This window comes from Leptinotarsa decemlineata, unplaced genomic scaffold (genome assembly GCF_025532065.1).
Source record: "Leptinotarsa decemlineata unplaced genomic scaffold, Ldec_3_MD MMD2_tig00001064_RagTag_RagTag, whole genome shotgun sequence".
In the NCBI taxonomy this organism is placed as follows: domain Eukaryota; kingdom Metazoa; phylum Arthropoda; class Insecta; order Coleoptera; family Chrysomelidae; genus Leptinotarsa; species Leptinotarsa decemlineata.
This window is the reverse complement of record NW_027412558.1, coordinates 9,515,767-9,534,048: the sequence shown is the minus strand read 5'-3', so window position 1 is coordinate 9,534,048 and position 18,282 is coordinate 9,515,767. Positions and strand designations below refer to the sequence as shown.

Genomic DNA, 18,282 nt, shown 5'->3' with positions numbered 1-18,282 from the left:
GGAAGCTACTTTCATATTTAATTTTTCGAATATTTGGAGCAATTTATGGTGTATTTTGCTTCATATGAAAAAACTATAAACTATGAGTTATCGTCTCTTTGCAAATTTACAGAGACCGTCTACGGTCATCGATATCCTTCTAGATCTACCTCCTCTCCACATTTTTCTGGACTGCATGCAGACTTGCACATTGCCAATATGCCAATTGCACAAATAAATTTAATGCAGAGTGCAACAGACTGTTGGTTGACAGTGGAAGTCACAGCATTCTGGAAATGACCTCCGACATTATGCCTCCAACTGTCAACTACGAATTGCCTGATAAAGTACTGTTCCCAAGTAAAGAGGACTGGATCCGCCAAAAGAAGGAAATATTAAGAGCAGATAGTTGTTGGTTCATAGATGGCTCCAAAATACCTTCTGGTTTGGGTGCAGGTGTTTTTAGTCGCAGACCCAGGACAGAAATATCAACCTGCCCAGGAACCTATGCTACTGTATTTCAAGCGGAAATTTACGCTATTGAATTGCGTGCGGAGAGATTGGAAGAATCCAACTTCAAACACAAGTCAATAAAAATATTCTCGGCGTTAGAAGCTCTTGGCTCATATCGAGCAACTTCTAAATTGGGAGCTAATTGCCAAAAACGACTCTCCTCGATAGAAAGACCTAACATTGTCTCTGGTCTGGATTTCTGGCCATACTGGCCTAGAAGGCAAATAGGCTGCTGACTATCTTGCAAAGGAGGGTGCTGCAAGCAGCTTTATCGTACCAGAACCTATTATTGGCATCGTTTTAGGCTTTGCCAAACAAAGATTGAACACCTGGATGGCAAGAAAATGTATGGACTTCTGACAGAATCTTCCAGGATTGACTCACTCCAAGGTACTTATTTAACCTTCGAAGCTTGATACCATACAGCTTGATACTGGATTACAGTAGGGATGAATCACGATGTCTAACAGGCCTTCTTACAGGTTACTGTCATTTGAATCATCATATGCAGACTATCGGAAGACAGTCTGTCTCGCCTATGTTTGGAAAATGATGAAACAGCAGAGCACATACTTTGTGCCTGCCCCGCTGGGGATAGAATCAAATTTTTAGAGTTTGGTAAAGCCGTATTCTTACCATCTGACTCGAAAGACCACTCACCATACAAACTAATCGGCTTCGTTGAGAAGCTGGGTTTATTTGGTCGAGTGTGAATATGTGTGAGCCACAATAAACCCTTGCGGGTTGGACCTAACCTAACCTAACCTAACCCCAATTATAATTTCCTTAACAACTTATCGACTATGTTAGAAGGATATCCGTTTCTCCTGGTTACCGAAACGGGCGTCGAGACAGTGTTGGTGTGGGAAAAGTGTTCTTTTAAGATAGAGTGTTTTCTGTTGTGGAATGATTGACAAATCGCATTTTTCGGCGTTCCAACTATTTAGTGGATGGTTTACATTTCGCCCACCTGGTAAACCGCCGCCGATGACCATTTTGCACGCCTCTGAGCCCACCAACACCGTTCTAGCATCGGATTATCACGGCACGCTGTCAATCCAACTTGCGGTCGGCTCCGACACAAAGAACGAAACGTTGGAATGCGATTAAACAAATGACAAATGCATCTCGCACCAGCATAAAAGAATCCCCTCTTTTAGGTGTGCACAATAATAAAGGTGGTTACAATGGTTGGGACATTGCGGCGCCAGTGGTTTCATTCATTTTTTTCTCTTCTATGAATGCCACTCTCTCGGGCTTTTGTGGGAATAAATGGCGCTTTTTGCGGAAATATAGTAAAATATACGTTCTAGCTCACAATGGGCTAGTACTCGGTCTTTGTGCTCCTCGAAGAATAGGGGACGGATTGTGACAATGCATATATTTAACGAGTATTTGAAGAGGGTGGCTTGAGGAATGCGGTGCACCGGCTCGAGGATAATTATGGTGAAAGCTGCATAGCAATTTACTTGAACTGATTTTAGGTAACTATTACAACGTATATCGTAAACGATTTTTCAAGAAGATGATGAAGCACTGCAAGAAAATCCTTGAAACGCTTCGAGAGGTGCGAAAATGGTGAATTAGAATAGTGTTGCAAATATTTGTTTTGAGAATCGGCTCGTAAGCTTCAAGAAGTAGAACAATTCATTAACAGCAACTTACAACAAATAATTCCAGAGTAATGATAATTACAAATATTTGTAAACAAGAATATCGTTTATGAAAAATCCTTTATGTATTATGAATAATACATATCCTTCAGTCATACTTTGATATATTTGCCCTCGAACATAGTCGCAAAATTTTGCTGACTTGTTGCAGTGCTATAAATCGCACGTTGAAAATTAAGACCTCGTTAATCCTCAGCTCGCAGATGTTTAGACTTTTGAAGATTGTCGTTCTTAGGGGGGCGACAGCTGGTTAACGAAAAAACATATTTTAAACAGATTTTTTTTTATCAGCATCGATCAGTCCGTTTTACTAGTGTTAGGATTTCAGCCTTCATCACTCAAGCTATAGATTCCTGAAACACCCTTCTCAGATTACACAGTCTCAGTAATTTTTCCATTGATAACATTCGAGAATTCTGTTTCCTCGATGTGTGATTCCTCTGCTCCGATTGAGCCTGCTTCATGCGACTGGCAATATGCACAATTCTGTACGCTGTCCATCTAGTCTCTCCAGCAGGTTGTAGAAAGGACGTTGGTCCTGAAATATCCTAGTAAACATATCTCTGTAGACTATAGAGTTTCACCTGAGCCGTTTGCCATACATTTTTCTGTTACCAGGCAATCGCTACATACGTAATCATTTATCATAAAAGCTTCACATATATCCAGTGGATTTGTTCACGTCCTGAACCCGTATATTATCTACATATCCTCTAACACCTCCATTGGGACAGTCTGGCAAATAAGCTATCAAGGTATGTTTATTGTCTGGGACAATACTCAGATATTCCACCTCTGTTGCACCATTGAAGTGAAGTGATGTTAATCATCCGGTCTCCTCTTTCTGTTGAAAGGACCATTCCAGGTTTGCTATGGTTCACAGACAACTTCTTCCTCTGGCTCCACATGCGAACCTCCAGCATTATCTGGGGATATTACAGTCCGCCCTTTCCGACGTGGTACTTGGCAGGATGACAATTCCTTCTACATAAGCTGGCAGATCTATGTTTCGTCTGTGAAGAACTTCAAGCAGACTCATCCATCAGGAGTGATCACGAAAGAGGGGATAGAGACTCATCCATCAGGAGTGATCACGAAAAAGGGGATAGAGACTCATCCAACAGGAGAGATCACGGGAGAGAGCATAGCACCGGACCGTGGTCATCCTGAAACTGAACCTGATGTGTTCATCGTAGTCGTAGTTGATATTATGTAGTCAACGAATGATAATCTCATTTCCTCATTCGTTTGTGTATACGTTTTTTATTTCAGATTTTAATTCAATATTGAAACTGTCACATCATTTTCGTAGCCGAAAGCTTGTTAGGGTGGGATGATCGATACCAAATTTTCATTTTTAGTAAAAACAACTGAATCTCCTTCGCTAACCCACAAGAGATTTCAATTTGAGATCGTGCTAATCTGATATTTCGAAACTTTCAAGCTAATTCGAAAAGAGGTTTAACTTTTTTGTGGCACTTTGCGTAAATGCCCACCTCTTTCGAAGAAGATTAATAAAAACAGTTGACAATTCCTCCCACGCTGAATCTCGCAATTTGCATAATCCTCCTTTTTATGCAACACATTCGCCGTCTTTTGTTTTTATTTTGTAACGTGAACTTTTAGCACGAGATATTATTTCATAAAAGTATCGGGTATCATGTAGGTATAACGTTTGGTTGTTAAAAAATGATCGCCCGCGCATTTGTTCTTGAAAAAAATGATGGTGAAGCTCTCTATCACACATCTGTTGTTGAGTCTCTCCATATAAGGGTAGCCGACGTAGGACGGAGGAACGGACTGGTTTCAGAAGCTGAGATTATACCGAATGATGATTTTTGTTCATTTTGATATCTATTGGAATATCTTAGTTTGAAGGCAGATTCAACTAAACTTTATTCAGCGGAGGTGGATTTGTTAAAATAATAATTTTTGATTAAAAGTCCATACATACAATATTATTAATTTTATAGACATCACTCGTCGACAATTCTTGACGAACACCAAACACAAAATTCAACTCACTTTTCAGGTGACAAATCTTATAACAATGCAGTCAGTGTCAATAAAATTTCATCTGAATCAAGGCTTAATTGAATGACCTCCAGTGTCTCCAGATTTGAATCCCCTCTGATTTATTCCTGTGGGAATATCTGGATTATATTTGATTTTTTCTACGGTGATGTTTATCATGTTACAAATAACAATCATGTGAGACGTCTTCCTTTAAGATTTAGGAATCAAACGAATGAAATCTTCACAAATTGAGTGGGCATACTTGAATACTGGCTGTATATCAAATTATCTAAAAGAACCATTCGTTCAGGCCAGTCGCAAATTACCTATACTGTAGGTTAATGGACTGACACCTATCAGAAAACAATTAATTCCCTGGCTAATACCACGAAGGGCGTTGGATTATATCCAACAGGTGTCAGTGCAGGATTCTTCACCGAAGTTATTCCTGCATATGATGTTGGCGCCAATAGAGGTGGTAATTGTTTTCTGATTCAAATGAAATCTTTTCATCTCAAAGGAGGAATGCTCTGAACTGTTCTAGAAAATTCTGAACGGCGAAACTTCCAGCCCTCATATCTTCATAAGCACGCTTCAGATAAACATAGAAACCTTCCTCATGGATGGAGTATGGAGGCCTACCACAACATATAACTTAGTTTGGATCGTTTAACGATATTACAAGTTACAAACAACTTTCGGAAATTCCGTGGAATACTCTCAATTGATTCCAACTGGGAATGTCTTTCATGGATGAGGAAAGAAGGCTACTGTTGAAAAATCTGTTCGAATATGTCTTTTCGTTAACCAGCTGTCGTTCCCTATCGAACGTCACTTGTGCGAGCTAAGGATTAACGAGGTCTCACCTCTAAACATGCGATTCCTACTACAATGTATAATTTCCTTAATCGTCCGTCCCACAATAATCTGGAATGTTCCGAAATGTTGTGTAATGGTGTGAACACTCTTTTCTGTTTTAGACTGTTCCAAAACTTCCTAGAGGGAAGGTGAAAAAGAAAATCTTCACAAAGACGGGGAATACAGAGCTACCGATCCATTTAGCTCCTTTGATCGTTCCACCATGATCTGGACTATTACGGGATTTTTGTTAACATTTCAGACTATTTTCGAACATTCCACAAAATTCAGGGATGTTCTGGAAAGTTGTGGAGTGCTTCTGAATCCTCTCGAATGTCTTTATATTTTGAAATCCATGTCCTTTGGATAAAATGGGAACCTTCTTCATGAGAAAGTAAATGTGGCACTATATTTCCAAAATACTCACAGTAAAATTGATACTCTGTGTGTTCTGTTTTAAAATATGTTTTCCGTTAGCCAGCTGTCGAGGTCTTACCTTTTAACGTGTGATTCCTAACAGGAAATGGACGATAGGAAGTGAAAATCGTTTCGAACCACCGGTTCAGGTTGACCAAATCACCCACGTCAACCCACCAGACTACCGGTATTATTTGTATTCAATGTGTAGTTGGGAAATATAAAAATTCTGTTTTATACAATGAATTGCGTGTTTCCAAGTATATAGATATTTTTTCAGTTTTCAACTTATTCAGCTGACAACATTGAACTGCAGTCAGTGGATTAAGTAATTTGTCAATCCTAAATAGTATTATTTAATATCCACTTTAAATTTGTTAATAATATCAATAAAGCTCTCATTTGTCACCAGAGGCCAGTTTTATGTTTCATTTTAATGATAATTTTATTATTCGCGATGAAAATTTTGAATAGTTTTATGAGATAAGGAGAAATATAACAGAAAATTGTGAAAAGGTGAAAAAAAAGTTAAAAAAATTATGCTGAAGAAGAGTTGGACCAAGAGTAATGTAAGACAGGGAGACGGGGAGACGAGGAGAGTGATTTAGATTCTGATACTTAGCAAAAACTCTATGAGTTTGCAGCTTTTTTACATACATAGCTGCCGGACTGAGTAATGGCCGGAGAGAAGCCCCCCTCAGACGTGAACTATATTTATTGATACTGATGCATGATGCGACGTTGTAGAAAAAAAAGTGCAACATATTTCCTTAGGAAGTTTGTGTTTGTCAAATGTTGAGGTTTTGTTCGTCATTTCTGAGTTTCGGTTTTTTTCTGAATAGGATGGTGTTATCGTTACAGAATATGTTATAGAACACACAGGCCACATGATGGCTTTGTCTACTTCATATACAGTGCATTCCATTTAAAACGAGCCACCATGAGAAACTTTTGCTACAATGATTTCCAGGAAAAATAAAAAATACGTCAACAATAGTATACAGGAGGACACATTTTGACATGATGTTACTTCCCTTATCGCACCCCCAGAGCATGTCACCAACTTTTTTAAGTTGGTGACATGCTCTGACATGCTCTGGTGACATATTGTTTCACATTATCAGATGCTCCATGATGAGCATATTTCAACAAAGTATAAAACATATGGTCAGAAGCTTATGGTTCGGGAGATACAAATTATTTGAGTTGAAAATGATCCACCCTGTATAACTCTTGAAAAAATGATTTCTGGGAAAAACACAAAAACAGGTCAACAATTATACAGGAGACCATATTTTGAAATATTCGTTCCAGAGACAAATATGGAAGCAATTAATCAGAAAAAAAGATTTTTTATCAATTCTTGAATTAAAATTTGATAACTGGACAATGAGAAGAAGAGAATTTTTTGTAGTAAATGTTCAAAAATGCTTCCACATGGTTGAGAATCTCGCGTTGAGTTATTTTTCTGCAATGCCTCATGATGTTCTCTCTCGAATCTTCAAATGTTGTTGATTCTATCTCAAACACTTCAGACTCCAAATGCTCCCATAGAAAGAAGTGTGATTCGGAGACCATGGTGGCCATTCTGTAGGACCTCTTCTGCCAATCCAACGACCAGGGAAATGATCATCCAAAAATTGTTGCACTGGATCTGCATAATGAAGAAGTGCACCATTCTGCTGAAAACCTGTTTCGTCCTAGGATGTGGTCCCCTAAAATTCCTGCCCAAACATTCAGTTTTTGAGGTCGTTGGGTATGAACTTGACGATATAAATGAGAATTCGTATCACTCCAATATCGACAATTTATCATTCAACAGACTGGCATCAGCTCTAGCAATATTTCCAATCTGGTAGTACAATCTCATTAATTCAATCCGTTCTCGAAGCATATAAACCATTGCTTCTCAAGAATTCACAAAAACAGAAACACCAATTCATTTCATTTTCATTCAATATCGAATTCAAAGTCAGCTAGGCAAAATAAGACTTTTTTTGAAGTATACTTCACAAAAACACCAATGAAACCTAGGTAATAGATTGTACAGAAGTTCATTCGTTTTCAACTCAAACTCAACTCCATACTATGAGCTTCAGACCATAATGCATTCTACTTTGTTGAAATCTGTTCATCATGGAATATCTGAAAGTTAAATCAAATGTGAATTTGTCAAAATGTGTCCCCCTGTATACTATTGTTGAGGTGTTTTCTTATTTTTCCTGAAAATCATTGTTTCAAAAGTTACTCAGGGTGGCTCGTTTTCAACTCGAATAATTTGTAACTCCCGAACCATAAATGTGAAAATGTGTCCCACTGTATGGTTGACGTATTTTTTTATTTTTCCTGCAAATCAATGTACCAAAAGTTATGCAGAGTGGCTCGTTTTAAATGGAATGCACTGTTTACTGATATATCCTAACAAAAATATGTATTCTTTAAATGAATCGATCCGATAATAACTGTATTTTGCAGGTACTCGTAAGGTGTATCTCGGAAACATTTGAGCAAGGGATGTACACTACACTGCAGTTATGCGAAAGCACATGAATCCCACTACATTCTTTCAATATCAACTGGTGAGTACTGTTGTATATTTGCATCGCCAATTACTGAAATCTAATAGGGTTTAAACAGTATCATTTTTATCGTTAAATATCAAAATCACCGATTTATTTTCATTGAAAAGGTCAGTTGAAATCTGAATGTGAAAGTTTGTGAGAATGGAGGTGTATATGTACCTATGTATGTTTGTGACTCTTTCACGCCTAAACGACTTAACGGATTCACATGAAACTTTACCTAAATACAGCGCATACAACAGAATAAGATACTGACTACACTTTACAAAAGTTTTGTGTAATTTTGGTCATGATATAACGATAAGTATTAAGTAAGTCGGAAAAATTCTTGCTTCCTGAGAGCTTTCTTGGCTTCTGCTGCCTATACCTTTGGAGTTACACGCAGATATTGTACCGTAAGATTGTTTACCTTAAATAGTTCTAAATAAAAATCCGCGATAGCATATCTACCTCTTATGTGGTAGCCACTGAACGCAAAATACTGAAACATAAACACAATTGAATTGGATGCACATTTTAGAATATCTGTCAAATTCTCATGAAAATGTATAGAATTGTCGTTTTAAGCATTTGAGCATGATGAGAATAAATGCAACGTAGTAGGTCTATACGCGTCGCGTCTACTGTAAGACGACGGGCGACGATGCGCGGGGGTAGAGGGGCGGTCTAAGCAATAAAGCACAATCGCCGAGAACGCGGCACGAACGCAGGCAGACGCGGGAGCGCAGACGTCGTTGACGATTGTGTTAGTTTTACGAATTTCTTCATCGGTAATATAATTCGATTCTCGAAGGTATTCATTACTTAGTGCAGTTGCATATTTTTCCAGATACTGTATTTTTAAAGTAGAAATTAAAATTACTAGCTGTTGCTCGCTCTCATATTAACGTACAGTCGAAGCTACTGAACCTTGAAATATGCAGGTATGTTCTTTGTATAGCATTAAAAAGCATCAAGAAAGGGAATCAGGAATTTCCACCCCCCAAGAGGAAAAATAGGGGTTCAAAGATTGTATCGAATTTTGTCAGTTTTCTAGGTTGGTAACCTGACGTTTGGGTTAATGAAAAAATAATGTAACTATTTATTTGTTTAAAATAGTTTGTCAGGAAACTCAATGTGACATACCAAATTCTACGCCGGCGAAGCCGCGAGCAACAACTAGTTTTATATAACGGACTGAGATCGTAAATAATTGACGGAGACAGAAATTTTGCTTCACTTCGTTATCAGGAAATTCAAAAAGAATCAAATTGATTTATCGTTATAAACATTAACGGACTTCCAAATATAAGTTATAAACCTTTCTACTGAAAATTAATTCTAAGATATTGTATAATGGATCTCTTGATTTTTTGACAATGTTTTTACTTAATCAAAATCCTATCAGGTGAATTTTCATTTCCACAATCGTGAATGAATAATAACTTCCGACCTGTGCGGTGCATTTGGCGGTTGCCAATAAATTCAGGTCAGTTCGTTTATTGTTTTAGAAATTTATCGCTCCATGACTCAAATGCTTCCTGTTTTCGGAAAACAAACGAAAATAAACGATGTGCTTCTAGTATCCAAGCAATTACACATTACAGTATTATTTATAGAATCATCACAAGCGCATCAGATCATAACGACGAAGAAATAGCACGGGGTCTATTTTGGAATAGAAAAATTGCAGTGGGTGGAATCGTAAATGCATTTTGAAAATAATTCGTGATGGTCTTTACTTGTATGAAATCAAGTCAAAGATGACAATTATTTTCAGATCTACTTACTATTTGTTTATCTCAAAATTATTTTCAATTTAGTGGAAAGTTTTATTCATCATGCAGTAAAGGGCTAATAATAATTCATAATAATCAGTTGAACAACAATTTCTAATTCCGCTACAGATCGGAGATGATATAGCTAGGCAGTTGGGCAAGTTTGTCTAGTGTTCATTCGCCCATCAAATGAATTCACCAATGAAATGGGGTTAAATAATTCAATGAATTTTCTTACATGACTCTCTCTGAAATCAATAATAATGATAATGTTTATTCACTAATAATCAATAAAATGATATTCAGAAAGTATACATGATGATGAAAGTAAATGAACAATGTTTGTCACACAAGCTCAAATTTCAGTGAAACTATCTCTTGTACGTGAATTCCTATCTACATAGAGCAATAGATAGTTCACAATAAGAAAATATAATGATTTTTCAATGAAAATAGTACAATATAGGATATAAAGTTGGTGATACAATTTTTAACATTTACAGTTTCCTTCAAATAATCAAAATTGAAATATACCAGCGATATCTGGTAGAAGTGAGATATAGTTAGTAAATGTGATTTAAAATTTCTAAATGTGTCCATTCATATTCGACTGTATGGTTTCTTAGGGATTTGCAATAATACATTACTTCCCTGAAGAAGTTCAACATTTGTTTTTCTTGTTGACAAAATCATGTATTTCTTCACGTATTTCTCTTTGGCAATTTAATAGCCATGGTTTTGTTTTTTTTAAGAGACTGATATTATTTATATTCTTTATTTCGACAGGAAGTGAAGAATATAGTCTTGGTGCCAGATAATTACAATGTTGCTTAACGAATCATATTTACTTCTGGTATTATGTTGATGTGCCACAAGATTGAAAAATATTTTATTTTTTTTAATATTGAGGATCATAGGAATATAAAAAGGTTGCCTGAAATTGAATAAACCTGATTCGTTATAAAGCTCTCAATTTCGAAATGTTATTGGTTTGCCCAATATGATTCTAAAAATAAATCTGTGAATTGTGTTCAAGTTTTCCAGGTGATTGTGTTTCGACAAAGGCGTATTTTGGGATGTTTTATATCCAGGAGATCTTTCATACTATTGAATCTAAAAGGCATTTCTCTCAACTTCTTCACTACATATCTAGATGTAGGTTCCACTTCAGATATCGATCAATTACGATACCTAAATATTTAATTGATTTGGCCTCAGGAATCTGACAGTATTCACCGATCATCAGAGGTCCCATATCAGAAAGTCCATTTGAGTCTAAAAAGAATGGTAAATATTTTGGTTTTTTTCAACTGAGTGTCAGAATATTATATCTGAACCATTTCTCTATTATCTCAAAACCATATTCCACTTCTGACTTCAAAGATTTCCATTACTCATGCTCATAAAAAAGCATTGTTGTCTGCGAAACTCAGAATTTTGCTTCAAGTTTTTATATTCAAAAACCAATTAATATATAGAGTAAACAAGACAGGGCCAAATACCGTTCTTTGTGGTACTCCATATGTAACAGTCATTGGTTCACACAAAGTCTCGCCAATGCGAACTCTTTGGTAACGATCTGCAGAATAACTCTTCAAAATTATGTGAGTTTTACCTGTCATCCCATAGTTTTTCATTTTTATCAGTAATTTCATATAGCTCACAGTAATAAACATGATTCAAAATTTTCCACAAATCATTTCATACGGATTATTGTCATACTAAATTCCTCGACATATCCCTATCAACATAAAGTAGCAACATGCAATAGTATACTTCACAGACTACTGCATATTTCTCTGTCAGATAGTAATTTTCAGATAGAACTGAGTTTTATTAAAGAAATTGATATCAAAACGGTCACAAGGTAGATATTATCGACTCCATTCTTTCAAAAATCCACGAAAACAAGCAATTTACCAGATCTATCATACTTCAAGAAACGATAATGAACTTCATAGGACATTGACTTACTTTGGTGAACTTACTTTGAAAAAGAAAAGTTCTGGTAGTACAATTAATAATAATTTAAGCAAATACATTAAAAACAATGAAGACAAAACTTCAGTGTCGAATATATCAGGAGTATATAAGTTGACTTGTTCCTCCTGAAAACTTTATATTGGCCTAACAGAGAAAACCTTCTTCCAAAGACTAAAAGAACATAGGGGTATTTTTTTTCTTTTTTTTCTGATTGATTCGGCCGTTACTTGATAAAGATCCATAGTAATTCCAAAAACTTCAAGTGATTTATGCTCTTGAAAAAGCCACTGTGCTAGCGAAACATGTTGTGATATATTTTTCCAATTATAGTTTGTGAATATCAAATCGTGAGGTGTAGTTTTTGGCAAAATAGGGGTAGTTTATTGAATGTGAATACCAATTCCACATTAGCAAACCATCTTTTGGTGGAGGGACTACGACGTATTACATTTGATTTTTCTATCACGTTCTAGTAATTCATGAGCCTAAATTGTCATTGAAATGTTGACTGTTTTCTTTTTCGTCTAATTGTATTTCACTCTCCTATTCATTTATTCGTCAGGTGATATTATTTGATTTGTAATGCACTGTTTGTATGAAATTAATTAGAATACACTGCGTGAATTTTCACTAGTAATACCACTAGAAGTCAAATTTCCGGAAATTTTTTCGAGCTCATGAATATTTTGAAAATAGTATTCGGTAAGAAAATTCCACCCCGAATTGTGGTCGAAAATAAAATTTTTAAAAATTTATTTTTCCATTTTCAACAATGCATATTATTTTCTTCATGAAGTCATTGTTTTCTACTCATTATAGTTACACAGTAATGCAGTTTTATGATGAAATATATTACATTCTTTGATTTTTTTTTATTTACTTCGGGATATTACAAGTGGTAGAGAATAAAAAAATAGTACTTTTATAGATACATACCTACAGGAACATTAATGTTCAGTTTGTCTTTACACCAATGGACTCTTAGCCTATAAAGTGTTGTTCCAATTTATAGTTACTTGAGCTTATTACAAGTGGTAGAATATCATAATTTTAGAGTTATTTCGGAAAGCTGCATAAACAGATTTACAGCGCGTCATAGCTTTGGTATCAATTATTTAGGCCTTCAAATTGGTAATTTCTACTCATTGTAGTTGCATGGGAATACCATTTCAAGATATAAAATAGCATATCCTTCAATTTTACATGAGTTTTGAGTAACTACAAGTAGTAGATTTTTTTTTCAGTTTTTATTAATGTGGCTTATGCGCGCTTTAATGGTATAGAATTCATAACCAGCGTTAGCAAGCATCAATCATTAGGAGGCTGACAGTTCAAAACATCAAAAAACTCGTGTTTTGTTGCAATAAAGAATATTCCCCAGCCAGTAAAACCAAAAAAATTCTTTGTTAAAATGAATCGATTTGAAAATCATACTGTATGCAAAATATGCGTGAACTTGTCTGATGGAATGATCAATTATCGTACTATGACTTATTTGCTCGTATCAATAGAGGATTGTGGCTCCTACTTGAAGAAAGAAAATTTGTTCCGCATTGTCCACGAATATTTGGATCTGAACTATGCAAAATTGAAAGAACTGAATGGGAAAAAGGTGAAAGTCCTGCATTTTCGCCATTAAGAAGAGAGGAGGTGTCCGAAGAATATAGAAAACATATTAGCTTTGTAATTAAAATGTATCAAAACTAAATATTATGTGAAAAAATAAAAACAAATATGTCAAAAATGGTCTGTTATCAAAAAATTTCCAGTATAATTCGCTGTTGGGTATCCCACGAGAAAAAATTCCACTAAAATACCTCCTTTGCCATAGTGATTTGTCAAAATAACGTATGATTGGTTCAAAATTACAGATGTGGAATCTTGAGAGAAATAGAATTGGAACATTTCTCAAAGAATGAACCCAAGAAAAATGTTTCTCCCACATAACAAAATTCTCGACAAGCAAATCACCAACCAGGTTGATTTCATCAAAAGACGAACAATTACAGTTCTGGCATGTGTGAGTTTTTTTGCGCTTAATATGTTATGTATATAATATACACAGTTATATAAGGCATACTCACTACACTGAAAGTTCCGAATGTTGGAGATTACAATATTTGAAAGACTTATAAGTGTTCCATACAGTTCTTTTGAAATCATTTTACGAGTACGCCTATGTTAGTTACCTATCATCACTCGATCCAAATCTGAAAATAAACTGTATATATATCAGCAGACTAAACCTCTAAGCGCCACTACAGACAAACAAAATTACAAACCGTGGAAATAAATTATTATTCGGAAAGCAAACAATTCCCATCGTTACATACGAAATTTTAGTTAGACCCAGCGTTAACGTGTTGAACTGGTTTTATAGTCTACGAATCTACGCAACAAGTCCCTTTTCAACAATTTTCCGACTAGTTTCACAGAAAATTATGATTGATTTGTCGTTCGATTTGAAGGTGAAAATGAGGTTAAAAACGGGCTGCTCGATTCGCCCCTTCACCAATAAATATATATTCGACTTGTAAAAAATAAATATTAAAGAATGAAAAAATACAGAAATAAAGAGCAATTCGTTACAAACACATTCTTTTAGCAATTTGTTATTACTTAAGCTTTAGTTGAAAACAATTTTTTACAATTTGAAAATTCACATAAATCCGTGATATTCATTAAACTGAAGACTTCCAACTTTTCTACTTTTCGAGTCTCTTGCTGAGAGGCTTTAGAAAAATCAGAAAATTTTATAAACCTTTTTTACAACATGATCAAAATATTCCGATTGTTCAATTTACTTAATAGTGAAACACTCTATGAATATATATTCTTGAGATTTTTCCCTTGTCATCAATTTATTGAAAATTTGTTATGAATAAATGCAGTGTTCACAAAATATTGACAGTTTATTTTGGAATTCAAACATTTGTGAAATATACATTGATAAATCTCCAATCATCTTTGTCTGCATATTTAAAAAATTTCTCATGGCTGTTTTTATTATCTTTTCCACAATTGAAAATACATGTTTATTGAATGGACAATTAAAACATATCAAAGAGCAATGCATCTATATGCAATATAAATCTATTTAGGGAAAGTCATAAAAATCATTATTTTAACCAATGACTTAATCCTTAAAAAAAAATTAATATTCAATAAAAAATTAATTTGTTTATACTTTTCCAACCAATCGCAATGAAAAAATTATAAAATTGGTAATCCGATATTAAAATATGAAACAATCGAATTATCTGAACAAAACGAAATATTTGACAATAATTTGTTTTTTTTATATTTTTTTCTACTCTGAATTATTCAAAATATTTTTATTTTTTCAACAGGATTCTTTCTCAAATTCTATCAACAATAGAATCAAGTGGAAAAATTGGGGCCTTCAGTTTCAAGAACATCAAGGTTTTTATGTGAATTTTCAAAATGAAAAAACAGATTGCGAAAATTTGTTTTGTAACGTATTATTTTTCATCAATATATTCAAGTGACTGAATTTTTTCATTCCTCAAAATTTACATACTATAATTCAAATCAGTTTCAGCCCCGTTTTCACTTCCAAACTAAACATAAATATTGATGGAACAGTTATGATTTTTTTGTGGGAAATATCTTTCTCTCTGAAGATCGTCTCCAATACTATCAAAACATTTTCGAAACACAAAACCCGTTTTATTTTTTAATTAGTTATTTATGAATTCAACATTTTTTTACGCGAAACTTGGAAATTCTTCAAAAAGTTTCTAGATGCCATTCCGAAGCGAATAAAATGATTTTCGGTGCAGGTGAACGAAAAATCTTTGCTAAGACTATTTCAACAATATATAAGCAGAGCCGTCATCCATTGACATAAAATTGTTCATAAATTATATTGGGCGAAAATGGATCATCAATGAGTGATTAAGGAATGTTTGCGTCAGCGAAAGCACGATGAAGAGGAAACCATTGAATCTGTTTAGGAGTTATCTACGCAAACAGGATATTAATATGATTTTTTATTTAGGAATTCGAATGTAGGAGAGAGAGATTTGAGAGTATGGTGACTAATGTATCGCATTCCAACAAAAATAACGTCACAATCAAGAAATTTCCCATTTTTCAATACAGCGGAAATAATATCACCTTATATAGTTGTAGTGAGTTTATTTATTTATGAAACTCTAAAATCAAATATCAAGTAACATAATGGGGACAGATCATTATAATTATTTTTTTAACACGTTTTTATTAGCTTCACCTGTATGTATGTATGTTTGTTTGTATGTCAGTTTGTTTGTAACTCTCAAGCTCAGGATCTGTATTTGACAGAATTATCGACATTATTGCTTGATCTATTCGCGGGTAGATGGCGCTATACGTAACCTCCTTGATATAATTCGAACTTACTTTACATGTATTTCTTCATTTGAAAAAAGTATTTTTTCAACACGCGCGCCTGCTGCCTTATTTCAAACCTTTCTTTGCGCGCCTGCTACCTTCCTTGGGCTTGGTACCTGAATTTCAGGCTCCCTCTTCGGAATCGGAAAATATCGCTGATTCATCCCATCCCATAAATATAGTTCGAAAAGACTAAAAAACACGCTTTTATAGCATACGAAATTAAAATATGAAAAAATAAATTGAAGAACACAAAAAAATATGGCACAAAACGCCCTCGCTTTTTTCACAATAATATCAGTATTTTTTGTTCGTTACTGTTTTAAACTTATTTTATTAAAAATTACTCTTCACTTTTTACTTCGATGTTCTTTAAAAGCGGGTTTTTTATTTTTTTTAAAACTATTGTGTTTATTTTCCTCTTTGACAATTTACATTGTATAGGAATAGCCAGTCTTAGTGTAGATCACAAACAAACACAATATCTCTCAATAACATGAATTATAGAATTATACTATTTTCAAGTGAGCTCTGTATAAAGTCGATGATTAAAAAAACGAGAATAAATATTTCAATAAATTTATCGAATCGATACTCAGAAATCAAAGCCCAAATATGTTAGATAAGACCATAGTACACAATTTTTAGAGTTTTGCACTGGTCTGTGTAACAGATTTTTCGGTCAAGCACGTTGTCCAAATGGCCGTTCATCATCCAGTCTTCCAATGGTAAGTTCAACCTTGATGTTGTGTTATCGATGTTATGTGATCCTAGTCTAATCAACAAGTTCAAAAACATGAAAAATAGAGATAAAGGTCCTAACAATATGAGCGATAGTTCATTCGATTCGGAATCACCTCTAGAAAAATGTTTTTAGAGGATTTCGGTGCAGGTAAAAAATTGCAATTGTTAACAAAATAAGATTTAAAAAAAATGGTATGTAGTTTTTCGTTACTAACTCAAAAAATATTAATATTTAAGCAATTTTGAAAAAGTTCGTTAAAGAGGAGGAAATTTCCGATAAAAAAGTCCCAACTCCCGAAACTCTATCTCCATTATTTATAATTTTAATTTGACGTTGAAAATAGGGTTCCGCGCGGATGTTACGGCATGCGCGCCTTGCCGCTAAAGAGAGTTTATCAAAAGAAATAATTTTTTTATAACATAAAATGTCATTTTGAAAATTTGAAAAAATTCTAGTACCTTCTTAACATTTGAATAAATCGAGTCCCGTAGAAAAAAAAATTCATCACCATTTTTCAGAAAGTTATTCAATTGTTAACTAACACATTTTTCCCAATCTCCGTTGGCATAAATAATGGAATAAAAGGCATAAATATTTGGCCCATAAATTTTAAACCTTGTGGAGCCCTATTGATATTTATACTTCATACGATCATGCGATAAAAGTTCATAAAAATGTATTAATTATGATTTTTTAAAACTATTGCAAAATGAAATATCTAAAAATTGTTGATAATTTTTTTTTCCAATTGATATTTAGCTGTCTGTTTCCACATTGAACAATGGCAGTTATTAACACAGGATATGAATTTTTTACATAATTTGTTCATTAAATTGTTTTAAACAAATAGAGAAATTCAATATTTTTAAGAAATTTTTTTTTGCTATTTTGTTGTCTAGAGATAATTATGATTTGAAAATAAATTTTCTTAATTTTAATTTTCAATTGTTTAAAATTGATTTTTTTTATATTTCGATTGTTTAAATAATTAGTTAAGAAATAATTTTTCTTTTGAAAATCATAATTCACACTTTTAAATAGTTTGACAATTTGTTATAAACAAATATTGACCAACGTTATATTTTTTTTCTGAAGCAGAAAAAAATTATAAAAACAGCTATATATAAAAAAGTCCATAAAAAGAAAGTATTATAATAAATAAACAAAATTTATAGCACTTTTTTATATATTGCTGTTTTTATAATTTATTTGTGCTTCAGAAAAAAAATATAACGTTGATCAATATTTGTTTATAGCAAATTGTTAAACTAATAAACAATTAAATAATGAATAAAAAAAGTTTTGCCAATCTATTTAAGAGTGTAAATTATGATTTAAAAAAATCATTATTAATAATTTTTTTA

The 18,282-nt window shown here is 33.8% G+C and overlaps 1 long non-coding RNA gene across 1 annotated transcript in view; it reads left to right on the top strand.

Moving 5' to 3' along the window:
* Nucleotides 1–18,282, top strand: part of LOC141482424 (uncharacterized) — a 442,404-nt gene that overhangs the window by 240,643 nt on the left and 183,479 nt on the right. The window contains exon 3 of the long non-coding RNA XR_012465528.1: nucleotides 7,932–8,035. This is a non-coding gene — a long non-coding RNA (uncharacterized lncRNA). The remainder of the gene's footprint in view (nucleotides 1–7,931; nucleotides 8,036–18,282) is intronic.